The sequence below is a fragment of the Xylocopa sonorina genome, chromosome 16, assembly GCF_050948175.1.
Source record: "Xylocopa sonorina isolate GNS202 chromosome 16, iyXylSono1_principal, whole genome shotgun sequence".
Taxonomy (NCBI): Eukaryota; Metazoa; Arthropoda; class Insecta; order Hymenoptera; family Apidae; genus Xylocopa; species Xylocopa sonorina.
The window spans coordinates 1,485,082-1,502,620 of NC_135208.1; the positions used below are offsets into that span (position 1 = coordinate 1,485,082).

Here is a 17,539-nt window from a genome sequence, read left to right on the forward strand (position 1 = left end):
CATTTTATTGTCGCTCAGGGATGTTGTTATTCTATGAGCTTCTTAAATTTGTACTCCTGTAGGAACCTCAAATCTTGACCTTTTGCCTCGCATAATCTGCTCATCAAAGGGAAGATCCATGTACTGGCCATACTAGTTGTCCGTGTTTGCACCAAAATCGCCAACAATGGTCTTCCCGATGCATAACGATCAAATCCGCTACAGATACCCGAGAACCGCGGATTATGTGGCCGAGGCATCTGCTATTCTTGTCATTGCTTAAACAAAATAAAAATCCTTCATTATAAAATCCAATCGCATACTAATCCCCAGTGAAATTCGAGTCAGGTTGTCGTGCAACTACCTAGAAAAGTGATCGACTTAGTCGTTCACTCCTACTTTACTGACATTCACATGAAAGCACATGCATCCACTCGCTCGCTTCCAAGGAATTGCTGCTCCTATCTAAGGAGGCAATTACGTTAATGACTTTTAAGACGCGACCAAGTACCAGAGAACCCAGATGTTGGCAAACAAGACAAGATATTATATGAAGCCAGATAAATTTTGGCTATGTGAGATTTTTGAACTGTTCGTTTAATATTTTTAGGGGATCCACTTCCTCCTTCGAGCAGACCGAGACTCCATTGTCTAGTCGGTACCTAGTCAAGCTGGAACCGGTCGTTGCTGTCTTTAAATTCCTTATTAAGGGATGTTTCGATCTCTCATGCGTTGACAGGTCGACTCGTATTTTGAAGATTCTCCCGCAGAAAACACATTGGATCCCCGTACTGCTCTAGCAGGTAGAATTTCCTTTGTATTTCAGAACGTGACACCGACATCCGTTGAATCTCTGAAACTCCTTTAGGCATGTGGCGCACCGCCATTTAATAGTTGTTCGGGGATGCTGCTCTTCAATATGTTCCTTCAATTTTGACTCCTGCAGGAGCCGTCTGTCTAACACCTTCGCTTCATATAAAGCACATTTAATTTGCAGGTCCACTCATTTGCCGCAATCATTGTCCGTGTACAAGCCAGGATCGTTATTAGTGGCTCTCCTATCCGTAGCGGACTGTACACTCGCCATTTCTGTAACAGACACTTTAGCGTGATCACCAAGTCCATTCGTGTTCAAAATCTTAGCCTATTACGAGCCAGGTCGTCTCATATCAGTGCCACTGCCTAGAGAAGTGGTCAACCCACAGCTGGCAGACCTAATCTGTCGCCTCTATTTCGCTGACTGCCAACAGTTGGGCACGATATACTGTAACGCAACTCTCCTGATTCTATGTTGCTCAAAATTGAATGTGCATGCGCCTAAACGGGATTTCGATCGCAATGCCATTTGAACTTCTTACTCATTTGCTCTTTATGCTTTTTTTCTCTTTCTTTCTTAGTAAGAAAAAAAACGATTAAATGTCTAACCAAACCTGAAGCTGAAGTTGGAGGGAATTCAATGTCTATTGGATGCTGCTTGAGAGCGTTCAAACCACGTTGAGGCTCTTTCAAAGGTTTTAAAAGAAAGGGGGAAGAAGATGGAAAAAGAATTAATTTAAGATAATTGTTGATTTCTATAAAATTTTAAGAAATAAGTTAAGAGAATTATTAATTTATATAAATATTTCAAGTTGCATATTCTTTTCTTTTGGAAGCAGTTTGATCTTAGCTTTGTCTCAGGTGTTGCTGCGTGAACTTATTAATTAAAAATTGGACATAAGTTAAGGAAATAAGCTGTGGAATACCGGGTTGCATACTTCGGTTCGACGTAAAACGACATTATTTTAAATTTTCAAAGAAACAAGACAGGTATAACATTGTTTTATCTAAATAACATTTTTAATTTGTATATTTGTATATACAAACTGCTGAACTACTTCAATTTTGCCTTATAATTTTTTGATGCCATGTTTCTTTTGAATATTGTATATATGTTATTGATAAGATTAATACAATTTTATATTACAGATGGTTGAAATGAGTAGAAGCATATAAAAAATTTGATCTACTATGCAAAGATCCACAATATTCGTATGAAAATATTCATTTGTGCCATTTACATTTTGAGGAAAAATTATACAAAATGAATAAATTTAGAGATGGTCTTTACCCAGATGCTGTTCCAACACTATTATTGGGACCCCATACTAAACAAGAGTAAGTTTAACAATAATTATTAGTATGACATAATTTAATTTAATAAAAATAATTTTAGGAGGAAGCTGGAAACGTGACGACTCGTACAAAGATATTGCTAGATGATAATCCCAGAAAAAGGGAATTATATGAACTATTTGGCGTCACTCGCGATGATTCAACAGCGGCCAAGTAAACTGATCTGCAGAGGTTGTAAGGCTCTGCTCGGAGTAAGCAAAATGAATATAACAATTTGAGGAAACTAGGTCGTAAGTTATTATCTAGAAGATTTTAATAGACTATTAACAGCACGAATAGACGCACAATGTAAAAGTAAACGTGGCAGAAGATATGATTGACAGTTTAGAAAATTTGCTTTGTCATTATTTTTTTCAAGCCCACGAACTTACAACGAATTAACAAAAATCAATGGCAATACCTTCAATCCGTACTTTGCAGTTATTTACATCGGGTAGCTGAAACATGAAACAAGAAAGGAGTTGGAAGAAATAAAAAATAGGTTGCAATATATATATATTTTTATTAAAAATATGATATCTTCGTTTTTTCATTAATGAAACCTTTAATTTTAAGATATTATATGTTTGTTACCGATATATTTGTATATATAAAAGGTATGTGCAAAATAATTTTAATTCTTTCATTATATATTGATTCTCTTGCTGTTTATTTAATATAACATTTATGTTCTTACATTTTTATAGTCATAAATTTATTTATAATATAATATTTATGTCAACGCATCGGCCATGCAGCAGCAAATTGTAACTTCGGTTATAGATGCGTTAAATGCAATACCCTTCACAAGCTGGACGAATGCAAAATAAACTCACCCACCCCAAGTAATGCAGCAAACGCAAAGACACAGCCATACTGTGCTATTTGTAAAAACTACAGATACCTTGCATCTTATAGAGGTTGCCCGAAAATTAAAGAAATTGAGCAAAAAATTATAGAAAAAATAAACCAAGCAAAACAAGAAAAGAAAGAAAATACAGGTAGTAAACAAATTCGCAAATCCAAACATCGTACTGTGCAATCTCGGCTAAAAGCAAACAGGTACAAAACCACACACAAGAACACCTAAGCTCACCACAAAACATAGAACCAACACAAATGATACAAGAAATTAGAAAAACTATAAAAAACACAATGCAACGCCAACTGACAATCATCTCCAAAAACATCGAACAAAACATGAACAAGGTAAACATAATTGCGAAAGCACTAGGACTAGACTTCTTTACTTAAGAAATGGACCAAGAAACACACAGAAACAATCCAACATATTAAACACTCTAAAAGTAATTCAGATTAACGTAAACTGCATCATTAAAAATGAAAGAAGAGCATCTCTACAAGAATACCTAGACAAATACACCCCCGACATAGCAGAAACAAAGTTAAATCAAAATCATACATTTTAATGAAAAAACTATAACATAATAAGAACCGACAGGCCAAACTCAAAACAGGAAGGTGGAACAGCGATAATCATCAAGAAACGATTCAAATACAAAAATATATAAACAAAAACACAACAACGATTTCACACTTTGAATCACAAAATATTCAGACATCTTGCCATTCCATCGCTCATCCCACGCATAACACTCCTCCACACCATAATCACACACAGTTAGTAATCGCACACTCATCACACAATCCCAACTATTATAATATAATTAAATAATAGAAAATAAATATAAAATTGTATGTATAAAAATCTGTAACTAAAGTAACTCAGTATGTTTAACATTTGTAAAAGGTAAGTGTAAATTATTAGAACTGTACAATAAGTAAACAAAAGGTAAGTGTAAATTATTAGAATACACATTATTATTCATACACTTAAATAGTAGAGGATTAATACAGAACAAGGACAACCTACCAATAATTTACCATTACAACAGGAAAACAAACGACAAAAGAATACTATACGACAGGGACTTTGCACACACACACAAACATTTAGATTCGTTTACCCGTTCTCAAAGTATGACAAAAAGGACAAACACAGGGAAAAAACTGACATGTACTGATGTTTGCAATAAAGTGACAGAAATCTAACGCTAATTAGCTCATCACCATCTTACCAAAACACAAACACAAACCTTTAGACACAATCAGATAAGAGGCAAAATATAATAAACCCTACCCAATACTATCAACCAAACGAATTTGTACATACAAAATAGTGTCATCTGTACAAACATAGTTAATAACAAATAGCATAAGAGAAATAATAATTAGTTCTAACAATAGGATTAAGTAGCATTAAGTGTAATATAAGAACCATAGGATAAGGACCGGATTACGAAAGCTTCAGACCAAAGCCATTATTCTATCTATAAGGCACAATTATGCAAACTTATGGCGTTTTATTTATTATATCAAATTGTAAATATTCTCTCCTGCCACAATAAACGCTCATTACGAAAAAAAACGGTTCTCGTACGATCACCGAAGTAAAGATGCGTTAGGCGTGGAGAACCCTTAAATGGGTGACCGCTTGTAAACTCCACGTGTTGTTGGTTTACATCTTTTTCTGCCGCTTCCTTTTTTTTCCCTTTTGCGTTTCACTTTGTGTCAGTTGCTCACTGGTTTAGCGAACGAAGAACGAAAAGAGGATAGAAGAGTTCGCTGCGTCCACTATAAAGCGGGACGCCAGCGAAAGCCCAGCAATTTTATTCCCTCACCTAGAATTATACCTAGCTGAACAACAGGGTAATACTGCCGCACATGACACGAGTTAAGGAGATCTATGAAAGTCCACTATAAAACGAGACGCATGCGAAAGCCCAGCAATCTCTCTTCTTCGCGCCGTCTTCTACCTGAATGAATAAGAGCAAAATCCTACCATGCGTGACACGAATACAGGAGATCCTCACATGTCCACTATAAATCCGGACGCATGCGAGGGACCAGCAATTATATATCGTACTGTTGTCCTGTACCTGACTGAACAAGAGGGTAATCCTGCTGTCCATGACACGAATGCAGGATATACTTACATGTCCACTACTAAACCGGACGAAAGCGATGACCCAGCATTCTTATTACTTCGAATCTTCTAGTATCTGACTGACAAAGACGGTAATCCTGCTCTGCATGACACGAATCGAGAAGGTCTTTACAAGTATACTATGAAACGAGAGGCATGCGAGGGCCCACCAATTTTCATACGTCGCGTCGTCTTGTACCTGACTGAACAAGAGGGTAATCCTGCTGAGTATGACACGAATCGGAGAGATGTTTACAAGTCCACTATAAAACCAGAACAATGGGAGGGCCAAGCAGTACTATTTCTTCGCGTCCTTTTGTACTGACTGAACAAGTGGGTAATCCTGCTTTGCATGACACGAATCGAGGAGATATTTACAAGTCCACTATAAAAGGAGAGGCACATGTCCACTAGAAAACGTGGCGCTTGCGAGGGACCAACAATTATATACCGTCGCGTTGTCTTGTACCTGACTGAACAATAGGGTGATCCTCCTGTGCACGACTCGAATGCAGGAGATTTTTACATGTCCACTACAAGACGGGTAAAATGCAAGGGCCCAGAAATTTTATTACATCCTGTCGTCTTGTGCCTGATCGAACGAGAGGATATTCCTGTAGTGCATGACCCGAATCCAGGAGATCTTTGCAAGTCCACCATAAGGCGGTACAGATGAGAGGGCCCAGCAATTTTATTTCTTCGCGTCCTCTCGTACCTAACTGAACTAGTGGGTAATCCTGCTGTGTGTGATTTGAATCTAGGAGATATTTACAAATTCACTGCAAAGCGGAACGCATGCGGGGGACTAGCAATTATATATCGTCGCGTCGTCCTGTACCTGACTGAACAAGAGGGCAATCCTGCCGTGCCTGATTCGAATCCATGAGATCTTTGCAAATCGTCTATTAAAGGGGATGCATGCGAAGGCCCATCAATTTGCTTCCTCGCAGGATTACCCTCTTGATCAGTCAGGTACAAAACGAAGCGAAGAAATAAAATTGCTGGGCCCTCGCATGCGTCCAATTTTATAGTGGACTTGTAAAAATCTGCTGGATTCGAGTTACACACGGCAGGATTACCCTGTTATTCAGTCAGGTACAAGAGGACATGAAGAAATATAATTGACGAGCTCTCGTATGCGCTCCGTTTTATAGTGGTGTAACGTCCGCTTAAGCTCGCTGTACCTCCAACACCCCCCGATAGAATCGCATACACCGCCTGCCGTCGCTGTAGAGACGACCATACCGTCCTACCACCGAACTGTGGTACTGTGGCTTTCTCGTATTTTTTTCTTACATGCTACTTACAGCTATCCTTACCAACTATTCTATACAAAATCTTACTAGCTAGGGACTAGATTATTTTTATTTTAAAGTTAGCCTAAATATCACTTCATGTTAGTTCTGTGTGCTGGTCGCTACAATAGCGTGGCAAATCCACCAGGAACGTCACACGTAGCTCCATCTATTGCCCAGAAATTCCTCCGCCGCAAAGTGTCTTTCCAATAGGCGGATAGGAAAAATTCTCTCTAAAAGAACAGTCGAGTCTCTAAAAAAACCTTTGTCTAAAGAGGCATCAAGATTACTAGCTAGTACGGCACGCGAGCGACTAGTTAATCTAGCAGGTAGTTGCAATCCATAATATATAATAATAACCGTTAATAGTGTGGAATAAATAATTGTATGTCCGTGTGATAAATCCTTTCTATTCGTCCAATCATGTAGGTAAAATCGCGAGGTGTCGTACCAACTCGGGCATAGCAGCCCACAGTAGTTTGGCGACCGAAGAAGGAAGTCACATAGGGTGACATTTAGACTAAGTTAGCATAGATAAAATAGAGTAAAATAGCTTAAGGGTAGTTTTAAGATAGTATAATATTAGAATAAAAGAAAAAGGATCTAATCCTTAACTAGCAACCCTAAGATAAGATAGTTGGTAAGACTTAGCATAAGGAATGTAAGAAAAAATACTAAAAGAAACGTCCTATTTCTTTCGGAGCTTTAGAGGTGTAAGGACATCCGGAGAACGAAATAAAAGTAGTCTACGCGAAATACAGGGGGTAGTTGTGATTTGAACAATCTCTCTCATCTCAACCAACTGCCACAGTACAAACATTTGTGGCGTCATCTCGTATCACGCAAGAGACACAGTATCACCGCAGTATACACGATTCTTTTAGTTATCCCGAATAACGATCGTACGTAGTAAAATACGAAATGTAGGCACTCGTGTAATTATTCCGTATATTCCATACTGAAACCATCAAGTTACAAGAGAACACGGTACCCGGTGTCGTAAACCCCTTCAGCCTCATACGAAAACTTCCGCAAACATTTCCATTTCCGGACGTGTTCACCCCAATAGTCTTCTACTTAATTGGAAAACGTACTTTCAAGTGAACCAATTAATACACCTAAATAAAGAAAGTAAGCCGAGAGAAGATCGGCGTGTAAATATTTGTCACTTATTCAATCGTATATGATTGAACGTTTCAATATTTTTCACTTAGAGTGGTGAACGTTCCGATGGAAACGGGAAATATATTTTCTCGGGCACGGCAACGAGTTGGAATCGTTTTATAGCATTGCTCTGAAGATCTTGTCGTTCCAAGTTAAAGTTAAAAAGTTAATAAATCTTAAAAGAAACTACCTAAATGGGTCTAAATATAATAAAATTAGTTTTGGCATTCTATTATAACAAATAAATCTATCGTCACGAATATAGCATTTCGATTACATATATATTTTATACAGACGCGCGTTAATTTCTGTCACGCTGAAATTGCTTGCCTTTCAATAAAATTTTCAAGAACACATGGTTAAGAATTATATTGGCTGTGATGTAAAAATGACGAAGCATTGGTACATAAACACAACGGCTTATAGATTAATGCGTTCTTGGTCTAGGGTTTTGTCAAGTATCAATGCACGAATTTTTGACGTAAAGCTAGATTGTATTTGAAAAAAATGTCTCGAATGTTGTTCTGAAAGTTGGCCAACATTTTATACAAGAGATATGTATAATAGGTAATACAAACCGTGTGCAAAGAACCTGAGCTACGTCTTTGCAAAAATTCTTGCTAGCTGGCCAAAATGAACAGTTGTCTCGAATCGGATGTAGATGTTTGAGGAATCTATAAAATTCATAACGGAACGTTTTATAAAACACTGACTTCAATGTCGAAGAGATATCTTAGTCATACACATACCTATTGCAGAAAAGAATTGTATTAATATAATACAAGAATCCATATTCTGTTTCTTTCTCGAAAACTTTTTTACGACACGAAAGTGTGATTGAAATGCATAACTAACTCCATGGTGGAAATAAACCCGACTGCAGTGCGCCGACGTCGACAATAAGAATTTCGTTTGCCTAGTTCCACGGGTGCTTACATCCCTATTTACGACGCCGATATCTTGGCCTCTTGATCCCAGCTTTTTCTACTTGAACCTACCACTCCAATCTTTTAATTTCTTCCAATTTTTGCACGGCATATTATAGAAATAACGCCTCCTACCTGTTTTTCAAACGCGACGCGCAAAGTCGCGGATATACATACACATACATGTACCTTTAGATCGTTAACAACTAAATATACTTCTCTCTACTCGAATCCGTGGTAACAGTTCCGTTTCCGCGTGTTACAAGTAAAAAAGATACGTAGTAGACACCCAGACAACACAAGATAAGATGGTGGCGACACCATACCGGCACTGTAGCGACACTTCCGAGGAGTGTCAGCAGATCCGTAGTCATCTACGTCCGCATTCGTTAGCTAAAATGCCGGCACGCAGTGGCAGCACGTTCTAGTCACCAGCGTAGCACGCCTGCGAATGACACTGCGCCAGCACCAGCGTGACACGCGTGTCATCGTTCCATTCAAAAATTTTTTCTGCATTGGCGTAGGCGTCACATTTGTTAATGGAGAACCACCTGTTATTCCGTACAAATTAAATACGTCAGAGTTTAGATATCCGCATACGAGTACTGACAGACGTTTTGATAGTTCTTTGCCAACATTTATAGTTACTGAGAGAGCCATATATATTTTTTCAATTCGTCAAATTCGAAAATTCATGCCAATAGAGAGTATTAAATACGATGGCAGCATATTGTTTAAGGAAATGTAATAAATGATACATTTACTTATAAAATGTTGAACTAATTAAGTTACGTTCACTTTACTAGCGTATCACAATTTTCAGGTGAAAATATTGAACGTAATTATTTGTTTTCCTTTGGTACATATATTCTTGTGCTAAATGGTTTTATCGTTTGTAAGGATTATTAAATATAAAATATGCCTTTGTTACATGAGTTTTTAACGATGAGTTGACAAAAATATTTATAAAATAAGTGTATATATTTTTACGATAAAGTAATTAACGACTTTTCTGAAAAAATCGCTGTATTAAGTTATAGTTTATAGAAAATAATAAAAAGAAGTTTTTCTATCTTTCTTTCGTGTCAGTGTATCTATTTTCGAATCGAAATAAATAAATTGCTTAGTTTAGTCATTTTTAATATTCGTTTATAATTTTTATGCAAACAGTTTCTTCATTGGTATATATTAGTCCATGCCACTGGCACGCGTGTCACTATGGTGAGCTGATAGTGTCATTGGCACGCTGTGTCGGCCTTCTGCTATATCGCTGTGCTTTGATAGTGCCGTGACACGCAGTGTCGCTCCAGTGCTAGCCCTGTGCTGTTACGAGAACTGAGAGGCAGCACCGTGCTAGCACAGTGCTTAGAGTTCCACCCGGTGCCATTGGCGCTACAATCGCTGGTTGTTTGGGCAGATGTAGCAATAATTGTAGAATATCTCAGAACTATAGAATATTTGAAATATTTTATATTTGTCGGTATTGGTTATATTTAACAGATTACCAACAGCACGGTACATCAACACACTTTGTTCCGACTTAATTCAATCTCTGCCTGAATAAATTCCCCCAGAGAATGAAAAAGCGAACAGATCTGATACTCTGGTTACGCGTCAGATGGCACGGTGATATTATATGTTGTATGTATATACCCATCGATGGGTTGCGGGCTGTACACTAGGAGTGGTAGCGATTATGAAAGCTGGTCGTTTACTGCTTGAACGCATTATTCTTTATTATTCAATATCATAAGGATAATGGAACGATTTCTCGAGCATTTTCGCTTCTCACGTTTCGAAATAGCTCAAAGTAACAAAAATCTAAATTTCTGGCTCCCGACTGTGTATGTGCGCGCTTTTTCTCTCATCTCTGAACCAGACATATGGTACATACGACGAATACATACGAAGCCATTCTATGAATATGTAAATGCTAAACGCAGACCCGATCCGAATTATCCGTGGTTTACCGCGTCTAATGCAGCGGAACAGGCGTAGAAGCGATATTACTTGTCGCCGTGTTCCTTGATTATTGAATGTTTATTGATAAGGCGTAACCCGTACCCTAAATTTTCCTTTCTGACCTGCGTATATTTTCAAACTATTTACTTCTTAGGCATATGGAGATACGTAATAAGCGATGAAGGCAAGTAATCTCGGCTTAACACTTCACTATTTACACTGAATAAACTTCCAGGGTACAAAAATGAATCGTAGTAGTTGACGTGGCGCGTAGCAGTAAACGCTGTAATTGAATACGAGTGAGACTGACTGAATGAATACGTGGCTGAGCCGCCTATTTATATACTGTCATCGTTTCCCGATTTTTCGGTTTCTTGAAACGTCTCTATTTCGTGGGTGTGTCGTGGCGTCGCGTCTCATCTCGAATGTCTGAATATTCGTGACTTTCCGCTATTCGCGTTTTTCTCGTATATGTGCGGATCGTAACGGCAATACTATTGATTTCATCCATATGTCAGAAAAAAGCATGTGTATTTGGATAGCGCGCTGTTTTTCATAAAACTTATTTTAAGTTGGGCCGTATCATTTCTGTTTTTATTTTTAACAAATCTAACATAAGACACGGTTAGAAAACAAAACCCTTAAATTTGGCTCAGCACAAAATTTTACGGAATGGAATTAAATGAATCCTGGAGCAGTTCATCTAGAAATCTCTAGCACCATTGACGACGCAGCGCCGTAAGATTACTTCATTTCGACGTTATCTGCGCGCGCGCCCTTAACCGTGGAACATTATATTACGCACGTGAAATATAATACTATTTTCTTCGACATCGCATAATCCGGTACAAGCTGTTGCCTCGATTATGATAAATTTTAAAGTGTCAGCTAAACTCTATATTTAATTTTCAAATAAAAAATGATTAAAAAATGAAGAATATCTTTTTTCTTGATAAAACACGCTCAGGTACAACCCGTGAGCTTTCAACAGCACATATTTTCGTGTTGGCATTCGCGTACATCCGACGTTTATATGCCAAAGGAAAAGAGTGAAATAAAAGAGAAATATAGACCGACAGGAGATGACAATCATTCATATATACACACTAATTACTTCATCCTGTTACCAATAATGATAATGGTACGTGTATATAAATAACAAGAATATGAGAACTAAAATAAAAGGATAAAAAATAGAAAGGTATTTCTGAAAATAAATTAACCACGAAACTAGAAAGAAATGTACTTATGCAAAGTAAAAGTAAGTACAACTGGCGATGTGTTTAAAATGCAGCGTCCGCGAAACGAGAATAAAATATTATTAATGTCAGGAAAACGTACAATAAACGTTCACCCGTGACAGTTCCTGCTGTAGAAAAAAGGAGCTTGTTACATGGTTATTCAGAAGATTAAACCTTGCCATTCTCAAAGCTGTTCCAAGTGAATTAGTAGAAAACGACATACATACTCCTTTTAAAATTGCCTGGAATTAAATCAATTTCTTCGTCGTTTTTATCTTGCGTTTCTATCTTCGAATATATCAAAGTACATAAAAATTATTAATTGTGTTTTGATATCACTGACACTTGTTTGGATGACGAAAGAGCGGAAAAACACCGAATACACCATTATCATTTTTCATAGCAAGGCTTTCATAACAACGATTCTGTCGTGGTTGTTCGCTCAATGTAAAAAAATACGGTTTCCCACTGACTTCAACAGATTCCAGCAACTCACGTCCTTGTATAATCATTGAAGACAGAAGGAGATATGAATAAATAACGATAAAATCGCACGTGGCAAGCTGTTAAGATACAATTTACGAAAATTCGTATTACACTTACCAATTATTTCGTGGATTATACCCATTAGTATTCTTAGTGTCACCATTACTCATTAATCATCATACTTTCACTTCTTTTGCTCAACTTTCTTCTTAACCCTCGTGTACCGTCATAACTCAAAAGTTCAGTTCACCTAAACCTCTAAATAACTCTACTTTCCCATTTTTCGCCAGACTTCATCTTGCCACTCGCATTGCAAAGACTTATAACTGCCGTTTAAATGTCAATTGTCGAGACATTATACGGGCATCACATAACGATACAACTGTGCTCGAAACATTGTAATCTAATGGTTTTGTACTTTGATGAATGAGTAAAAGAAAATACTACGAGTTTAGTATTGTTAGTGAGGCCGTCACGTTCACAATCCACCGCGTATAAATATCACGTGCAAAAATTTCAAAAAAATATCAGGCTTTCAAATCGAATGATGCTGAAAGAGTTGGTACAAACAATTTCAATTAAAATTTTACTTTAAGAGTGGTTAAGATAGAGAATTAATGAGCAACAGCGCAGAAAAAGTTGCAATCGTTCACCAGAAAATCTTAATCATTCGTCGAATTATTGCGGAAGTGCTGATGAAAATAAGTTGGGTAGAGTTAGAGAAAAATGTATGGAAAAATTTCGAGACCCGAGGTCATAAAATGTCTGTTAAAGAGCTATGTACCATCCTCCCCAGAAATAGACAGGTTATTACACCTACTTTTTATACAAAGAATTATATTATCTCGTATCGTATTTGCAAAAAAAGGCCTTCCATTATATAATATTAAGAATTTTCCAAGGTGCACTGCTATCATACACTTGTTTCTCTGTTCCTGAAACAAAACAATTCAAATCGGCGAGGAAAGTACGGTTTCCGCGAAATTGATTGCCTAACATTCGTCTTTACCTAATCTAAAACTTTACGAAACCTTAGGCTGCTGGCAAAAAAAGGTAGAAGCGGTCAAATAATCCACGACATTTATTTTCGTTCCGCTTAATGAAAACGATTTAAAATATTTAATTTCGTCAATTCCAATGACCCGCATTCAACGAAGAGAGAATTGAACAACGATGTAGTTGTATAAATAAAGTAGAAATGCAAATATATATGCGTCATACTGAATTTATACTGTACGTTTTTGAGGTTTAATTTTAATTTAAATTTAAATTAGCAGCCAAACTAAATCTACAACACACATTTCGGCTGTGACAGAAATCTAAACTAGATAAATTTCGAAGAGTAAAGTCTTCTAAAATTTAATGTTCTTGCCGCAATTAACTCAAATCAGAAAGGAAGAATTCAATTTTTTTTTTACAAAATTACTAAAATACTTATCAAGGTGGAAATTCGAAAAATTATATTCGGAGAAAAATCTCTCATATTTTACTGCGTAACTCTCGTGTAAAGATGTATCGTTTTATTTGAAGAAAATGTGGTGAACGAGTATTATATGCAACAATTCCCGCAAGACTCGACCGAGACAATATCAGTTTTTGGTGAAAATTCGTGAGGATGTCTGGCTACATTCCATCTCTTGTGAATCCGTTGCAGTTCTACGAGGGATTTCTCTCTTTCTCTTTTTTCTCAGTGGGAACAAAATCTCGGAAGCAAACCTTATTTGTGGATTCACATTTTTTTCGTACGAGGAAAATTAATTTCGAAGGATTTCTGGGTGTGGAGAGGTAAAAATAATCAAATATCACGGTGACGATTAATTGTTCATCGAATAACGATAAACGGGAAAGCGATAAACATTGTGGACTTTGAGCTGGATCGGATCGGTTTACGCTTCTTCGCGATGCAATGCATAATACAGAAAAGTTATGCGCATTGTTATTATGTCATACAAGCTTCCTGATTTTCTTGAATATTCGTTCCACGCCGAAGTAAAAATATGTATCTATGTTTCCACTTCACTATTCAAGTCATACCATAACATTTTACCACTGGATACCATTTACACATCGAAAATTAATTCATAATGCGTACGCCATTCCTATACCATTATGATATCTCTGACGAAGGATTTTTCATATCAAATTTAGATTTAAGAAAAAAATTTAGAACAAAAAAATGTAGAAGATTAAAATTTAGAAGATTGGTGGAAAGCAACCCAAGTGTAATTTACACAGGGTGGTTTACGATTACGTCCTGTAGGACGAACGCAAAAAAACATTTGCACAGAAAAGATTTAGCCTGGGATAATTTTCTAAACGAAGAATAAGGAGATATATTTTATGAACGCATTGGCATTGGTTTCAATAGTGGTTAAATCAGATATTTTTTTTCTTTATTTTTCAGTCCTCAAAATATGTTCAAACATTGCTCCACAAAAAACACTGCTAGTTGTAAAACATTTTAATTGATACGAATCGATTTCGCCTCTGAGGATTAGGAACTAAGGAATTAATTAATGGTAAGCTTACGATAGCTTCGAAATTTCATTACCAACGTAACAAAATACCCTTTAAAAAAGACAATCGTGAAAACGTTTATCAGATTAGCAAATTTACTTTGACTTTATCTACGTGGCTCGAAAAAAATTGTCGTAATTGTTTCGACCGACCGAACACTAAAACGTGGGGCGAAGACCTTCGATCTACGAAGACCTCGTTTATTATATGTTCGCCACGAATATCTTTACATAAAACTTACATTACAGAACTTTACATAAAACTAAATGTAAATATCTACATACATAGAACTATTTTCTTCTGTTTTTATGAAATTTGTAATTTGTGTACAATTTGTGTTTACAAGAGTTTACTTGTGCTCCGTCGTGGAATTGTAGAAAGAACGTTGGTGAGTCCTGGATCTATTATTTATCGACGTTTTTAAAGGTACGTTTACGTCAATCGAGTTGCATTTGTATGCTAAAAAAATATGAAACAATTTTTTACTATACACCAAAAGAATTCTCGAATAAAAATTTTATTTGTACTATGGGTAATTCTGCTATATACATATTACGTAGAAATTAATTTGCAATCGTGAAAAAATATAGTTATCGATCTGTTATGAATCTATTGTTGATTTACTACGTTATTATACTTATATACTTATTAATAATTCACGATGCAAAACGTTAGAAACAGTAACTTCTTCTTCTGCAAAGAAATATATCACAGATAAAGCCACCTCACCTGTTTTTCAGAGTTCAAAAAAAAAATGAAAATGTAATGCAACGAAGAATGGTGATGAAACGAATGCCACGGAGTGCTATAAAATGACGATTCTCTTTTTCCAAGTGCCATTTTAGACTGTTAGTTAATCGAGTGATAGTGTCTCGTTTTTAAGAATCCAAGAATATAAGACACGTGCTGACGATCGCCAATATAATTTACATATTTTCCTATGTGCATTAGTTCCATTTTTATTTGCGTTCAGTAAAACAACCGAGTTGACGACTTTAATCGTATCTGGAGCACATCATGGAGACAAACAAGACTGAATTAGTATAGCATCCGAACTAGAAAATATATTGTTGACTAAAGCGAGGCTGCCTAGAGGTTTTTAAAAGTGAATAGGAGGGTCGTTTTTTTTCTTACGGAAGATTTTTTTTACACCTCTGGGCATGTACGAAAATTTTCATTTCCTTATGAATATGTAGAGCTCGCGTATAGGATCGTAGTGTTGGCTGTGGCAAGTCTATACTATAAACCGTTGGGTTTGGACAAGTAAGTCGAATTATCGAATCAGGCAAAGTTATTATTATATTAGACCAAAGTTCTATCAACTCATTTACCATTTGAGCAAAAGTACAGTGTTCAGTGAATTGTCTTAATTTTTAAATAATACTTTAATTCAGTAAGTATTTTTACTTTCGTTCTACCGTTGAAAATCTCGTAAAATGTATAAAAAGTGCAGAGAGTAAGAGAGTTTCTTTGCGCTGTTTACTGTGAACAACAGCTAAACTGGTCATATTGTTCCGTTAATAATTTGAAAACAAAGTGGCAGTCAAATCTTTCTGGCAGAGGTAAAAGTCTCCTAAGCCATTATTCACGCCTGGAGTAGGTGACGTTTTCTGTAAATATAGCGTCAAGCTTTTTTTATAATATCTCGACAATTTCTAAGCGTATTTGCATGTACGCATATTAAGCTTGAAAAAGAAAATACGAGTATTGGTACAGGTTAGATAAGTTTCTCAATCAAAGGAAATCGATCATTTGCACAGTATGCATTTTAACGAAACAAATATTATTAATTTATGTAACATTTTTAGTCACTGTGCTTCAAAAACTGAATCTGACAGTCAAATATCCATGAGAACGAATCTTCCAAACCGTTTATTCTCATGAAAAATGACCCTCGCTTTCGATCTTAAGAGCCTCCAACGCCTCCCCGAAGGCACAAATTGAGATGAAAAAAATGTTGCAGATTCAACGCTCTACTATATCAGAGATTATTCGTCTAGCAAAAATCGCGGATACCAAGGAGGAAGAGGTCAGATTATACTTGATTACGAATCGATCTTGAAAATTTCAAACACGTGTAAACCTCTTTTTACAGGTATTAATGGAACCATACAACTATTATGTTCAATTACCGGGATCTGAAGGTATGTTGACTGCCACAATATCAGAAGTTCTCAATTATTGGTTTAAAATACCGCAAGATAAGCTACATATTATGGAGGATATTGCACGGCTAACTGTAATTGGATACCTTTTGTAAGTATTCCAGATCCCGTTGTTTGCCGTACACTTATTTTAATGGCAAGATTTCTCAATGCATCGAGTGAGAACCGAAGTGTCTGTTTGGTCATTTGAGTCTGTTATTTGCAGAGTCGATGATATTCAAGATAATTCGACCATGAGAGGCGGTATACCTGTAGCGCATAGTATTTACGGTGTAGGAAGTGCATCAAATTCAGCGTTATTTGCCATGTCAATTGCTCTGAAACGGGCGCTCCAGTTAAATCATCAAGAGGTGAAAATAAAATGTTCGAATAACACTAGGTTTTCGGACATTTCTTATAAAAGGCAATCTAATTTTACACTATAAGCTTAAAAAAGAAAATGAAAATATGAGACATACATTTATACGTATAATAGAAAATATGTATTACTCGATAATATTTTAAGCTAATGCGTTCCATAATCGTCTTTCTAATCACGACGTGGTTCTCTGGTTTCTATCAAACTTTTGGTTAGAATCAAATATTGAAAGAAGGGCTGCTTACATTTATTATCTGCCATCAGGTTTCTTTTTGCATATCCAGCAGG

At 36.4% G+C, this 17,539-nt stretch overlaps 1 pseudogene; it reads left to right on the plus strand.

Annotated features, from left to right (window-relative positions):
* Positions 1-16,682: 16,682 nt before the first annotated feature.
* LOC143431005 (terpene synthase pseudogene) lies at positions 16,683-17,318 on the plus strand (annotated as a pseudogene).
* The last annotated feature ends 221 nt before the right edge of the window (positions 17,319-17,539 follow it).